Here is a 14,896-nt window from a genome sequence, read left to right on the forward strand (position 1 = left end):
TTCAGACTGCGTCTGTTTGTGTAATGGGTCTTTTCATATACGGAGGGGGGGGGTTGCTATCAGTGGGTGTCCCAGGTTTATCTCAGCTTATCTCATTAACAGTGTTAAATTGGGAGCTTCTAAGTAAGTTTTTAAAAGGTTTTACACTGGATTTTTAGATCAGTATCTGTGCATATCATTCTTTACAGTAGTGTCTATTACATGCAGTAAAATGAAAATTGGTGTATACTGCCCCTTTTTAAAGGGACAGTCTACACCAGAATTTTTATTGTTTTAAAAGATAGATAATCCCTTTATTACCCATTCCCCAGTTTTGCATAGCCAACACAGTTATATTAATACACTTTTAACCTCTGTGATTATCTTGTATCTAAGCCTCTGCAAACTGACCCTTTTTTCAGTTCTTTTGACAGACTTGCAGTATAGCCAATCAGTGTCTGCTCCCAGATAACTTCACGTGCACGAGCACAGTGTTATCTATTTGAAATATGTGAACTAACACCCTCTAGTGGTGAAAAACTGTTAAAATGCAATCTGAAAGAGGTGGGCTTCAAGGTCTAAGAAATTAGCATATGAACCTCCTAGATTAAGCTTTCAACTAAGAATACCAAGAGAACAAAGCAAAATTGGTGATAAAAGTAAATTCGAAAATTGTTTAAAATTACATACCCTATCTGAATCATGAAAGTTTATTTTGGCCTAGACTGTCCCTTTAAGTGGTTTTTTTAATACTTACTTTTTTCCTTATGGTAGCAGACCAGCGATCTTCCTCCTGCAGCTTCTGCTGTACTTAGCACAGCAATGACTAATCCGGCTTCTTCCAATCATTGCGTGCACCCCAATGCATCCAGCTCATGATGCCATGCAATGATTGGAGGAAGCCAGATTTGTCATCGATATGCTTAGTACAGCAGGAGCTGTAGGCAGAGGATTGCCAGTCTGCTGTCATAAGGAAAAGGGTAAGTATTTAAAAAAAAATGCTTAAATGTAAGGTTTAATGAATGAAAGTGCTCCTGTTTTTATGAATATTTAAAAAAAAATTGGCATTTTCTCATTAAACTTAAGATTCACTTTAAAGGGACATTCCAGTCAAAATTTAAATGCACATAGATTTATTACATCTTTGATTAGAAACATATTTGCATTATACATGTATTGGCGAAAATGCTTCTAGTAAATGTTATCACTGTTTTAGTGTTAGCATTTTTCTCTGCACGTGCATGTGAAGCATAGCTAGATATTGTCACTGCACCCACATTTTAAATACTGCAGCTGCTCCGATAATCAGTGGTGTTTGTATCATGTAAGCAATTAACAAATGGAGTCATTACCAGATGGTACAAGCACTTTAGGCTCTCTAAGCAAGTGCTGTGTTTAAAATGCTTGTGCACGGTGCATACTTAAATACACTTATGAAACAGCTATAGCTTTTATTAGAAGCATTTTTGCTAATGCATGTCTATTACAAAACTGCTTCTGTTCAATACCAAAATGCACCCATGTGGTTTCCAATTTTGGCTGGAATATCCCTTTATGTATGCACTGTGCACCAACATTTTAAACACTACACTTGCTTTAAGAGCCTAATGTGCTTATACCATCTAGTAATGACTCAATTTGTTAATTGCTGACATGCTACAAGCCCCACTAATGCTTTGTGCAGTTGCTTTAATTAAAATGCTGGTGCTCTGAGAATATCTAGCTATGCTTCACATGCACATGCAGAGAAAAATGTTAACACTAAAACAGTGATAACTTTAACTAGAAGCATTTTTGATTATTCATGTACATTGCAAATATATTTATATTCAAATATGTAATTCACCTATGTGCATTTAAATGTTTACCCAAATGTGCCTTTAATAGACAGGGGGCCAAAAAACAGGACTGTTTTGGAAAAAATGGGACAGTTGGCAACTATGTTGTGCAAAAGTTTTAGGCAGGTGTTAAATAAAGCTGTATCAAAAGAATGCACCCTAAAATAGAAATGTTAATAGATTATTTTTTTCATTTAACAAAATGCAAAGTGAGTATACAGAAGAAACATCTAAATCAAATCAATATTTACCACCATGTACCATCAAAACAGCTCAGTTCTTCTAGCTACACTTTTTTTAAGGAATTCAGCTGGTAAGTTGTTCCAAACATCTTGGACACCTAACCACAGTTCTTGGATTTAGGCAGCCTCCGTTGCTTCTGTCTCTTCTTGTAGTCCCAGACAGACTTGATGATGTTCAGATCAGGGCTCTGTGGGGGCCATACCATCACTTACAGGATTCCTTATAATTCTTTAAGCTGAAGATAGTTCTTAATGACTTTGGCTGCATGTTGGGGGTCATTGTCATGTTGCAGAACATATTTTGGTGCTGGAATATAAAGCAATTCCAATCCCCAAATAAGCAAAGAACCAAGCAAAGGTTGTTAAGTCTTACTTACTTACACCGGAGAGGTTCTGTAGTGTTCATCAAAGGAAGCCTCCCTCAAAGCCACTTTATCCGTGCTGTGTCCGTGTAGCGTACTGGGGTTCCTGGCATGTGGTCAAACAATTCACGCTGTAATACCTGTACCTACAGACCTTGACTAAGGAAGCTGCTCAGGGACAAAAAATAAAGCAACGTGCTTCAGTCCGTGAAGGCCTTTTTTAAGCTCCCTTGCTCTATTTTGTTTGTCCCTGAAAATTTTTTATAGTTATGCTGCATCACTTTCAAGTGAATTAGCACATGGATATTATGTCCTTTTAATATAATCCATACCTTAAGATCTAAATTATATTGTGTGTTAGATACTGCAGTGTTGTGGTTAAGTCTGCCTAAGAACTAAATGAGAAAGGGATGGGAGTTGGATCCCCTAAAGTCATATATTTTATTGTGTATATATAAAAAAAGTTTTTTGTATATCTTTTATATAATTTTACAATGCATTCCCTACAATATAAAAATAATATTTTGTTTTAGAGATTTTGGTTAAGTATAGAAGGTATGCTAAGTTATAATTAAAACTTTTTTTATGGACTTTTAAGTATATATAACGTAGAATTAATAATTAATTGGATTAAACAACTTTGCAGAAAGTTAAGACACAAGGAATAGATAAATGATGGAAGATACAAGTACTCTTGCCATCAGGATAGGTACAAATCCTCCTCAAATCCTATGATTGATTTCTGACATTGAGAAATTGATTTAATTTAAAAAGATAGGGTTAATAAAAAAAATGCTATAAAAGAAGGACCATGAGAGCCAATCAGGTCCTCTTGACAAAGGCTATCTTCGCTGAAACGCTGATTGCTGCACCTGCCAAGGCAGGTTTCTTGTATTGACGTGGAAACAGCTGTGGACCCCCAGTACTCCAGGAGCAGGGCCTGCTAAGGCGGGTTAAATTCAAAAAGAGAAAGTGAAGGGGTCTGAGATTTGTTATGTTATAAAGTCATTTTGGACTATTGATCTGTATACGCTCAGGTTCGGATGCCCATCACCCCAGAATCTGTGCACCTTAACTAACTGTGGGGAAATACAGAGGAGAGGCTATAAGAACAAAAAGGGTTTCTAACTATGGACCTTCTTTAATTCAAAGGAAGTTAAAAAGTTAACTCGCTACCTTAATGAGCCAAAGACTGCAAAAACATGAGTGACGAGCTGATTACCTCATTCTGCTAATGACTTTTATGATATAATTCACCATATTTTCTTCATAAAATAAAAATGGAGATCTTTTTAATGACAAGTAACTTTACTGCTATTGCTTTGAATTCCAAAATCTTTAAACAGTCATTTTTTTATAAATCTACTTCTGCAAAGTTGTATCAACTAAGTTACAAAATATTTTTCCCTTTCTTTTTCCTATCCAGGGCTGGAAAATAAAACTGTGCACAACAAACATTCTTTTATGCCACTGCTATTGAGTTTTATTATTGGTATATTTTGATGATATGTATGTGTGATTATTTGTTATTAAATTAACTATTCTAATATAAATATTTTAGAGTTTATAGGGAATTGTCTTTGTTTGAAATCACTTAGCAATAATTCTATCCTCCTGTTGTGTTAGGTAGGTCATTTTAAACTCTTGGGAGTGGTAGGTTTTTTAGTTTAGCTACATTTGGGATTATCAGGTTATAAGAATACGATTTTCATATCCCTTTAAACTGGCTTGAGTAGCTTACCTTGTTAACAGAGTTTGGCTCTTCCTCACAAAGTTTTATTCTTCCTACACAGCTGTTTCTGCTTCATTTAAATTGATGATCATTAGCACCTCTTTAGTGTAAGTATTTAAACATTCACCTGACTATAGGCTAGATTACGAGTGAAGCACTATTAACACTAATGCTGGCATGCTACTCTTGACTTCGGCTCTTTGCACACTTAGAGTAGAGCGTATATTACAAGTTGAAAGTAAAAAGGTTTCACTTGTGCAAACTCGTTAACGTACTCCCCCTTAGACTTTAATGGAGTCAGAAAAGCAAAAAAAATCCATACTCGCTAGCTAACTAGAATCGCCATAAGCCCCCTACTCTAGTAACTCCTCAACCACCACATACCTCCCTTAAAGTCCCCACTACACTATAAACCCATAAACTGACACCTCCTACATTGCTAAGTCCCCACTACACTATTAACCCCTAAACCAAAAACCCCCATATCACTAAACCCCCACTACACTATTAACCCCTAAACCAAAGCCCCCCCATATCACTAAACCCCCACTACACTATTAACACCTAAAATGCCATACACCCACATTGCAAAGTACCCGGCTACACTATCAATCCCTAAACTGACACCCCCACATTGCAATGTGGCGGTTTAGGGGTTAATAGTATAGCGGGGAAAGCAAAGTGCCTTCTACACTATTTATTACAGAAAATTAAAAAACTAACATTACAGAAAAAAACTACCATAAATAAAAAGAAAGTTATGCCTATTCTATAACTAAAGCCCCACTAAAAAAAAACCACCCCAAAATAAAAAACCCTACGCTAACACTTAAATAAACTATAGCTATAGTCCATAGAAGGGCTTTTTGTAGGGTATTGCCCTAAAGAGCAATCTCTTTTTCACCCCCAAAAAATAAAAAATACAAACCCACACTACAATATAAGTACAAACTTATTTTAAATATTGCCCTGAAAAGGGCATTTGGCAGAGCAGTGCCCTAAAGCTATTTTACTGGCAAGAAAACAAAAACACACCCAAAAAGCCTATTACTAAACCCAAAAGATGGTACTAACCAAACTTGAATCTGGCTGATTTGCATTTTCAAATTTGTATCAGCTAATCAAATCATTTTATTGGCTGATTTGAATTTGAAAATGAAAATCAACCATTAGCAATGCAATAGTACCCCTATGTAGAGGCAGAAAAGGAGTACCACTTTTGGCGAGCACATAGTAGCCAAATTCAAGTTTGGGAGTACCATCTTTGGGATTTTTTTGGTGTGTTTTTTTTAGTATAAGTTTTTTTTTTTTTTTTGGGGAGGGTGCAGTAAAAGAGTTTTAGGGTACTGCCCTACCAAATAAGGGCAATTCCCAACCAAATGCACTTTTCAAGGCAATTTTAGATAGTCTTTTTTGGGAGGGGGTATGGGGGGTTACTTGTATTGTAGAATGGGCATGTATTTTTTGGGTGAAAAAGAGCCAAGTCTCTTTAGGGCAGTGCCCTACAAAAGCTCTTCTAAGGGCTATTGCTATAGTTTATTTTAGAGTTTGTATATTTTTTTTTATTTTGGGGTGTTTTTTTTTTTAAGTGGGGCTTTATTTTTAGAATAGGCATAATTGGGTTTTCTCTTGTTAAGTGTAGTCAGTCCACAGGTCACCCATTACTTATGGGATTATATCTCTTCCCTAACAGGAAGTTGCAAGAGGATCACCCAAGCAGATCTGCTATATAGCTCCTCCCCTCACATGTCATATCCAGTCATTCTCTTGCAAGCTAACTAAAGACAGGTTGTTGTGAGAGGGCTGTGGTGTTTTTAAACTTAGTTTATTTCTTCAATCAAAAGTTTGTTATTTTAAATGGCACCGGAGTGTGCTGTTTGTTCTCAGGCAGCATTAGAAGAAGAATCTGCCTGCGTTTTCTATGATCTTAGCAGACGTAACTAAGATCCACTGGCTGTTTCTTGCACATTCTGAGGAGTGAGGTAACTTCAGAAGAGGGGAATAGCATGCAGGGCCCCCCTGCAAACGAGGTATGTGCAGTAAATTATTTTTCTAAGCAATGGAATTGACTGAGAAATTACTGCTGATGCCAATGTAATGTAAGTACAGCCTTAAATGCAGTGGTAGCGACTGGTATTAGGCTGAGGAGTGTGTGTACACTGAAGTATTTTTCTAGGGAATGGAAAATACTGTTAATACTGAAGTAATGTGTGAGCCTTAACTCCAGTAAAAGCGACTGGTAGCAGGCTTATTAATAACACTTCATAACTTATAAAATGTATGTTCAAAACTTTTGTTTCTGCATAGAAACAATTAACTGAGCTTCCCCACTGTGTAATATGAGTGGGAGGGGCCTATTTTAGCGCTTTTTTTGAGCAGTAAAAATTCAGTCACAATCTTCCTACTTCATCCTCCATGATCCAGGACGTCTCTAGAGAGCTCAGGGGTCTTCAAAATTCATTTTGAGGGAGGTAATCAGTCACAGCAGACCTGTGACAGTGTGTTTGACTGTGATAAAAACGTTAATTATTAAATTGTTATCCGTTTTTGGGTATTAAGGGGTTAATCATCCATTTGCTGGTGGGTGCAATCCTTTGCTAACTTAATACATTTACTGTGAAAATTTGGTTGCTATAACTAATTTGGTTCATTGTTATTTCAACTGTAACAGCTTTTTGTGCTTCTTAAAGGCACAGTAGCGTTTTTTATATTGCTTGTAAATTTATTTGAAAGTATTTTCCAAGCTTGCTAGTCTCATTGCTAGTCATTTTAAACATGTCTGACACAGATGAATCTGTTTGTTCACTATGTATGAAGGCCAATGTGGAGTCCCATAGAAAATTGTGTACCAAATGCATTGATGTAACTTTGAATAAAAGTCAGTCTTTACATGCAAAGAAATTATCACCAGACAACGAGGGGGAAGTTATGCCGACTAACTCTCCTCACGTGTCAGTACCTTCGGCTCCCGCTCAGGAGGTGCGTGATTTTGAGGCGCCAAGTACATCAGGGAGGCCCTTACAAATCACTTTGCAAGACATGGCTACTGTTATGACAGAAGTATTATCTAAATTGCCAGAATTAAGAGGCAAGCGTGATAGCTCTGGGTTAAGGACAGAGCGTGCTGATGATGTGAGAGCCATGTCCGATACTGCGTCACAATTTGCAGAACATGAAGACGGAGAGCTTCATTCTGTGGGTGACGGATCTGATCCAGGGAGACTGGATTCAGAGATTTCTAATTTTAAATTTAAGCTTGAGAACCTCCGCATATTGCTAGGGGAGGTATTAGCGGCTCTGAATGATTGTAACACGGTTGCAATTCCAGAAAAATTATGTATTTTGGATAGATACTATGCGGTACCGGTGTGTACTGACGTGTTTCCTATACCTAAAAGGCTTACAGAGATTATTAGCAAGGAGTGGGATAGACCCGGTGTGCCTTTTTCCCCTCCTCCCATATTTAGGAAAATGTTTCCTATAGACCCCACCACACGAGACTTATGGCAGACGGTCCCAAAGGTGGAGGGAGCGGTTTCTACTTTAGCTAAGCGTACCACTATCCCGGTGGAGGATAGTTGTGCTTTTTCAGATCCAATGGATAAAAAATTAGAAGGTTACCTTAAGAAAATGTTTGTTCAACAAGGTTTTATTTTACAGCCCCTTGCATGCATTGCGCCTGTCACTGCTGCAGCGGCATTCTGGTTTGAGTCTCTGGAAGAGGCCATTAGCTCAGCTCCATTGGATGAAATTATGAACAAGCTTAAAGCACTTAAGCTAGCTAACGCATTTGTTTCTGATGCCGTCGTACATTTAACCAAACTTACGGCTAAGAACTCCGGATTTGCCATCCAAGCGCGCAGAGCGCTATGGCTTAAATCCTGGTCAGCTGACGTGACTTCTAAATCTAAATTGCTTAATATTCCTTTCAAAGGGCAGACCTTATTCGGGCCCGACTTGAAGGAAATTATCGCTGACATTACGGGAGGTAAGGGCCATGCTCTACCTCAGGACAGGGCCAAATCAAAGGCCAAACAGTCTAATTTTCATGCCTTTCGTAACCTCAAGGCAGGAGCAGCATCAACTTCCTCCGCTCCAAAACAGGAAGGAGCTGTTGCTCGTTACAGACAGGGCTGGAAAACTAACCAGTCCTGGAACAAGGGCAAGCAGGCCAGAAAGCCTGCTGCTGCCCCTAAGACAGCATGAAGAGAGGGCCCCCTATCCGGAAACGGATCTAGTGGGGGGCAGGCTATCTCTCTTCGCCCAGACCTGGGCAAGAGATGTCCAGGATCCCTGGGCGTTGGAGATCATATCTCAGGGATATCTTCTGGACTTCAAAGCTTCTCCTCCACAAGGGAGATTTCATCTTTCAAGGTTATCAGCAAACCAAATAAAGAAAGAGGCGTTTCTACGCTGTGTACAAGACCTCTTACTAATGGGGGTAATCCACCCGGTTCCGCGAACGGAACACGGGCAGGGATTCTATTCAAATCTGTTTGTGGTTCCCAAGAAAGAGGGAACCTTCAGACCAATCTTGGACTTAAAAATCCTAAACAAATTCCTAAGAGTTCCATCATTCCAAATGGAAACTATTCGAACCATCCTACCCATGATCCAAGAGGGTCAGTACATGACCACTGTGGACTTAAAGGATGCCTACCTTCACATACCGATTCACAAGGATCATTATCGGTACCTAAGATTTGCCTTCCTAGACAGGCATTACCAGTTTGTAGCTCTTCCCTTCGGGTTAGCTACGGCTCCAAGAATCTTTACAAAGGTTCTGGGCTCACTTCTGGCGGTACTAAGACCGCGAGGCATAGCGGTGGCTCCGTACCTAGACGACATCCTGATACAAGCGTCAAGTTTTCAAACTGCCAAGTCTCATACAGAGATAGTTCTGGCATTTCTGAGATCGCATGGGTGGAAGGTGAACGTGGAAAAGAGTTCTCTATTACCACTCACAAGGGTTCCATTCCTAGGGACTCTTATAGATTCTGTAGAGATGAAAATTTACCTGACGGAGGCCAGGTTATCAAAACTTCTAAATGCTTGCCGTGCCCTTCATTCCATTCCACACCCATCAGTAGCTCAGTGCATGGAAGTAATCGGCTTAATGGTAGCGGCAATGGACATAGTACCATTTGCGCGACTACATCTCAGACCGCTGCAATTGTGCATGCTAAGTCAGTGGAATGGGGATTATTCAGATTTGTCCCCTCTACTAAATCTGGACCAAGAGACCAGAGATTCTCTTCTATGGTGGCTTGCTCGGCCCCACCTGTCCAAGGGGATGACCTTTCGCAGGCCAGATTGGATGATTGTAACAACAGACGCCAGCCTTCTAGGTTGGGGCGCAGTCTGGAATTCCCTGAAGGCTCAGGGATCATGGACTCAAGAGGAGAAACTCCTCCCAATAAATATTCTGGAGTTAAGAGCAATATTCAATGCTCTTCTAGCTTGGCCTCAGTTAGCAACTCTGAGGTTCATCAGATTTCAGTCGGACAACATCACGACTGTGGCTTACATCAATCATCAAGGGGGAACCAGGAGCTCCCTAGCGATGTTGAAAGTCTCAAAGATAATTCGCTGGGCAGAGTCTCACTTTTGCCACCTGTCAGCAATCTACATCCCAGGCGTGGAGAACTGGGAGGCGGATTTTCTAAGTCGCCAGACTTTTCATCCGGGGGAGTGGGAACTTCATCCGGAGGTCTTCGCTCAACTGATTCTTCGTTGGGGCGAACCAGATCTGGATCTCATGGCGTCTCGCCAGAACACCAAGCTTCCTCATTACGGATCCAGGTCCAGGGACCCGGGAGCGGCGCTGATAGATGCTCTAGCAGCCCCTTGGGTTTTCCAGATGGCTTATGTATTTCCACCGTTTCTGCTGCTGCCTCGACTGATTGCCAAGATCAAACAGGAGAGAGCATCAGTGATTCTGATAGCGCCTGCGTGGCCACGCAGGACCTGGTATGCAGACCTAGTGGACATGTCGTCCTGTCCACCATGGTCTCTGCCTCTGAGGCAGGACCTTCTAATTCAGGGCCCTTTCAACCATCCAAATCTAATTTCTCTGAGGCTGACTGCATGGAGATTGAACGCTTGATTCTATCAAAGCGTGGCTTCTCGGAGTCGGTTATTGATACCCTAATACAGGCCAGGAAACCTGTTACCAGAAGAATTTACCATAAGATATGGCGTAAATATTTGTATTGGTGCGAATCCAAGAGTTACTCATGGAGTAAGGTTAGGATTCCTAGGATATTGGCTTTTCTACAAGAGGGTTTAAAAGGACAGATCTCTGCTCTGTCTATTCTTCTACACAAGCGTCTGCCAGAAATTCCAGACGTTCAGGCTTTTTGTCAAGCTTTGGCTAGGATTAAGCCTGTGTTTAAGACTGTTGCTCCGCCGTGGAGCTTAAACTTAGTTCTTAATGTCCTGCAAGGCGTTCCATTTGAACCCCTTCATTCCATTGATATTAAGCTGTTATCTTGGAAAGTTCTGTTTTTGATGGCTATTTCCTCGGCTCGAAGAGTCTCTGAGTTATCTGCCTTACATTGTGATTCTCCTTATCTGATTTTTCATTCAGACAAGGTAGTTCTGCGTACTAAACCTGGGTTCTTACCTAAGGTAGTTTCTAACAGGAATATCAATCAAGAGATTGTTGTTCCATCATTGTGTCCTAACCCTTCTTCAAAGAAGGAAAGACTTTTGCATAATCTGGACGTAGTCCGTGCCCTGAAATTCTATTTGCAGGCAACGAAAGATTTTCGTCAAACTTCTTCCCTGTTTGTCGTTTACTCTGGACAGAGGAGAGGTCAAAAGGCTTCGGCCACCTCTCTCTCTTTTTGGCTTCGTAGCATAATACGTTTAGCCTATGAGACTGCTGGACAGCAGCCTCCTGAAAGAATTACAGCTCATTCTACTAGAGCTGTGGCTTCCACCTGGGCCTTTAAAAATGAGGCTTCTGTTGAACAGATTTGCAAGGCTGCGACTTGGTCTTCACTTCACACTTTTTCAAAGTTTTACAAATTTGAAATTTTTGCTTCTTCGGAGGCTATTTTTGGGAGAAAGGTACTTCAGGCAGTGGTTCCCTCCGTTTAAAGTTCCTGCCTTGTCCCTCCCTTCATCCGTGTACTTTAGCTTTGGTATTAGTATCCCATAAGTAATGGATGACCCGTGGACTGACTACACTTAACAAGAGAAAACATAATTTATGCTTACCTGATAAATTTATTTCTCTTGTAGTGTGTTCAGTCCACGGCCCGCCCTGTCTCTTAAGGCAGTTCAAAATTTTTTAATTTAACTCCAGTCACCACTGCACCCTATGGTTTCTCCTTTCTCGTCTTGTTTCGGTCGAATGACTGGATATGACATGTGAGGGGAGGAGCTATATAGCAGATCTGCTTGGGTGATCCTCTTGCAACTTCCTGTTGAGGAAGAGATATAATCCCATAAGTAATGGATGACCCGTGGACTGACTACACTACAAGAGAAATAAATTTATCAGGTAAGCATAAATTATGTTTTTTTCTCTTCATTTTTTTTTGTAATGTACTTTTTTTTATGTAATATGAGGACTTAGCGATGCGAGTGTGTGGTGGTTGAGGGATTAATAGTGTAGCAGGGTAGTTTGCGATGTTAGGGCATGGCGGTTTAGGGGTTAATAGTGTAGAGGGGTACTTTGCATTGGGTTATGTATTGGTTTAGGGGTTAATAGTGTAGTATAGTGTAACCGTTTCCTCCGGCCAAACTCTTTTTGCAAACTTTCAGGTTGGATATAAAGCTTGAGCGTTAAATACATTTGCCTTCCATCATTCACATTTACTTTCAACTTGTAATACAGGCGTATATTGCCGCTCAACGCCACCCATAGAAAATATGGTAAGCGTAAATTACTGCTAGTTATTTGCAGTAATTTAAACAGAGCACCACTTGTAATATGGATTTGAGCGTAAAAAACACAGCAATCTTACAAGTGTGTTTACGCTCCTTGCTCTAACAATAGCACGCCACTCGTAATCTTACCCTATATACCTACAAAATCCCTGAATTGTGTGCAATAATATGTTTTTTAATAAATAAAAAAAGAGGGACACAAATTAGATCTCGTCTATATCAAAAGGGATTGAATCAAAAATATGCTTAAAAGGATATGAAACCCAAATTTTTTATTTTGTTATTCAGATATTCAGAGCATGCAATTTTAAGCAACTTTCCAATTTATTTCTTTTAATAATAATAATAAATAACTTCAAAACACAAACAAAATGTAAACAAATAATAAATGTAATATAAAAAGGATATAGTGAGCAAGAAACATATGTTGTTCTGATCTTCAATATCTCAAAAAAGAGAGAAAATATAAAATAGTGTAATATTGTTACAAAATTGTATACATTAATAATGTGCTAAATTCGTACTCGCATAACCTTGAGCTATCATAAGCTCAAGTATTGCACGATCCTGAGAAACAAGGCTGTCAGGCTCAGCTCTCACTGGTGTTATATGGATTAATACTCCAGGAAAGTGTCAGCGTTTCTCAAAAAAATGAAGAAACAGGATATATATCAATTCTTACTATGTGAACACGTACTCACACTTTTTTAAAGCTGATATTAAGCCCCAATATAACAGCAGACCCAATATAAGCTATCAGGTAAAGCCACTTCTAAAGGTAACTTAGGAAACGCTTCTTAAAATCTTTTGAATACATGGGGCTAATTTACCAAAGTGCGAGCGTTCATGATACGATGTAGCATACACTGTCTGCAATTATCATTACACAAGCAGTTCTGGCCGCTATCAGGGGGTGTCAATCAGCCCGGTCATATAGGATCGGGCGGATTGAAGACTGCAGCCTCAGAGGCAGAGGACAAGTCGGCTCGCGCAGAAACAGGGGCATCAAGCTCCATTCGGAGCTTGATAATTCGGCCCCAAAGTCTCCAAAGAGGATGGCAGCGGATTGTTATAACAAACAATGTATTTGTTTTGCTGCCGATTCATACAGGGAGAATGCCCTCACAGTGAAGGGCATTCTTTTCTGTATGGATCGGCAGCCAAACGTATACATTGTGATCGTTTTATACTTATAATATTGTGATCGCACTGTAGGAATGTCTACGTTAATATATATCTATTGATCTAGATTAATATATTATTTTTTTTTATAAAAAAATATTTGTGCAATCACAATATTATAATTAAAATACAATCGCACAATCACAATATTGTTGTATATGAATATTAAGAACACAAATTTGCGATCACAATATTATGAATCGCAATCTTAATATAAGTAAAAAATACATTCCTAAGGACAACAGTAGTAGATTTGTACAATCACGCTTACAAATTTCTTACATACATATTGTAACTCTTACATACATATTGTCACTTCATACTATACAATCGCCAGCTCCTATAGTTTTAATAGGAAGTTGTTTTTTTGGAGGGGGGGATTATTAACAAAGTAGATCGCAAACATGATGAATATATCGGAGTAACCTGTATTTTAATAAGGAAAAATTGCCATGGGTTTCTAATATTCAAAACACTGTCCTCCATCTTGGATACAACTTTTCAGCCATATCTTGCCAGCTTTTTAGTGGTGAAATTACCCAGTGTGACAAATCTAGTGACTATACAGTGAAACTAAATATAAATATGCATAATTTCCAGTGTTACTATGCAGAAAGCATTTTTTATTTTTATGAACACAGTCTATTTTATGTAAACCATGTTTAAAGACAGCCCCCTCCGCCACCTACATCACAGCACAGAGGGGATGTTGGCGTACTTTTGCTGAAGTTGCAATCTCCATTATATCCTATGTGAGACACATCTCCACTCATCAGCACAACAAGGTTCCGCCCACTTTTTTAGAATATATCTCTAGACCGACGGACTGAAAATCTGTCGAACCCAAACAGTTAATTTCTCATCGGTCTGACAATGTTTTGAGTTTCAGAGCATCTGTCTGGATAGATGTAGTTATGAAAAGAAAACACATAAACTTACAGCATATGACCTTTGACTTGGTGCAGGAGGTCCCAACATACAGGCAGCCCTGTATAGTTGAAAGACTTATCCTTTATGACTTGTAGCTGACTCTCTGTGGCTTGCCTTAACCATATAGCATAATCCTGCTTTGGCAGGTAAGGTAGTGTTGTTGTTTCTCCAGCTTGCTGGTTATCTTAGTAGTTTTTCTTGTCTTCTGAATCACATACTTGTCTAAATGGTCCAGTCCTGCCCTGGAATACTTCTTCAGGTTGTGTATTTCTTTTATTTATATAATTGTAAAGGATAGTGAGTCGAGGAAATGTGTGCCTCTATTTCTCCCTATTGTATGTTTCATAGTCTTTGACTAGTTATTTCTTGAAAATTTAGCAGCTCTTTATTTAAGCAGTGCATGGAATTTAGATGCCATATTTCTTTTCTTTTTCTGTGGGGGTGTTTTTACAGAGGTTTAGCTCTGTGATGTATTATGGCTGCCAGGGCCTAGGGGAAGGAAGCTGGGCTTGGGACATCATCAATATTTTGATATCATGTTACCACTATTTTAGCTGTTAACCCTAATTCTGTCCCTTTTTTTTTTATAAGAACAGCAGTGTATTTGCAGATTACTGCTGGAAAACTCTAGGCTTCCAGACATATGATCCATCCTTATTTCCTATCCCCAGTTCACAGAACTGCTCTTTACCGTAGGGTGACATCCTGTCTTCTGTTGTGCAGACCGGGGAA

General features: G+C 39.4%; 1 protein-coding gene across 1 annotated transcript in view; it reads left to right on the forward strand.

Annotated features, from left to right (window-relative positions):
* Window positions 1-14,896, forward strand: part of LOC128660260 (uncharacterized) — a 1,245,247-nt gene that overhangs the window by 227,613 nt on the left and 1,002,738 nt on the right. The gene's annotated exons all lie outside the window — the stretch shown is intronic.

This window comes from Bombina bombina, chromosome 5 (assembly GCF_027579735.1).
Source record: "Bombina bombina isolate aBomBom1 chromosome 5, aBomBom1.pri, whole genome shotgun sequence".
Classification (NCBI taxonomy): Eukaryota; Metazoa; Chordata; class Amphibia; order Anura; family Bombinatoridae; genus Bombina; species Bombina bombina.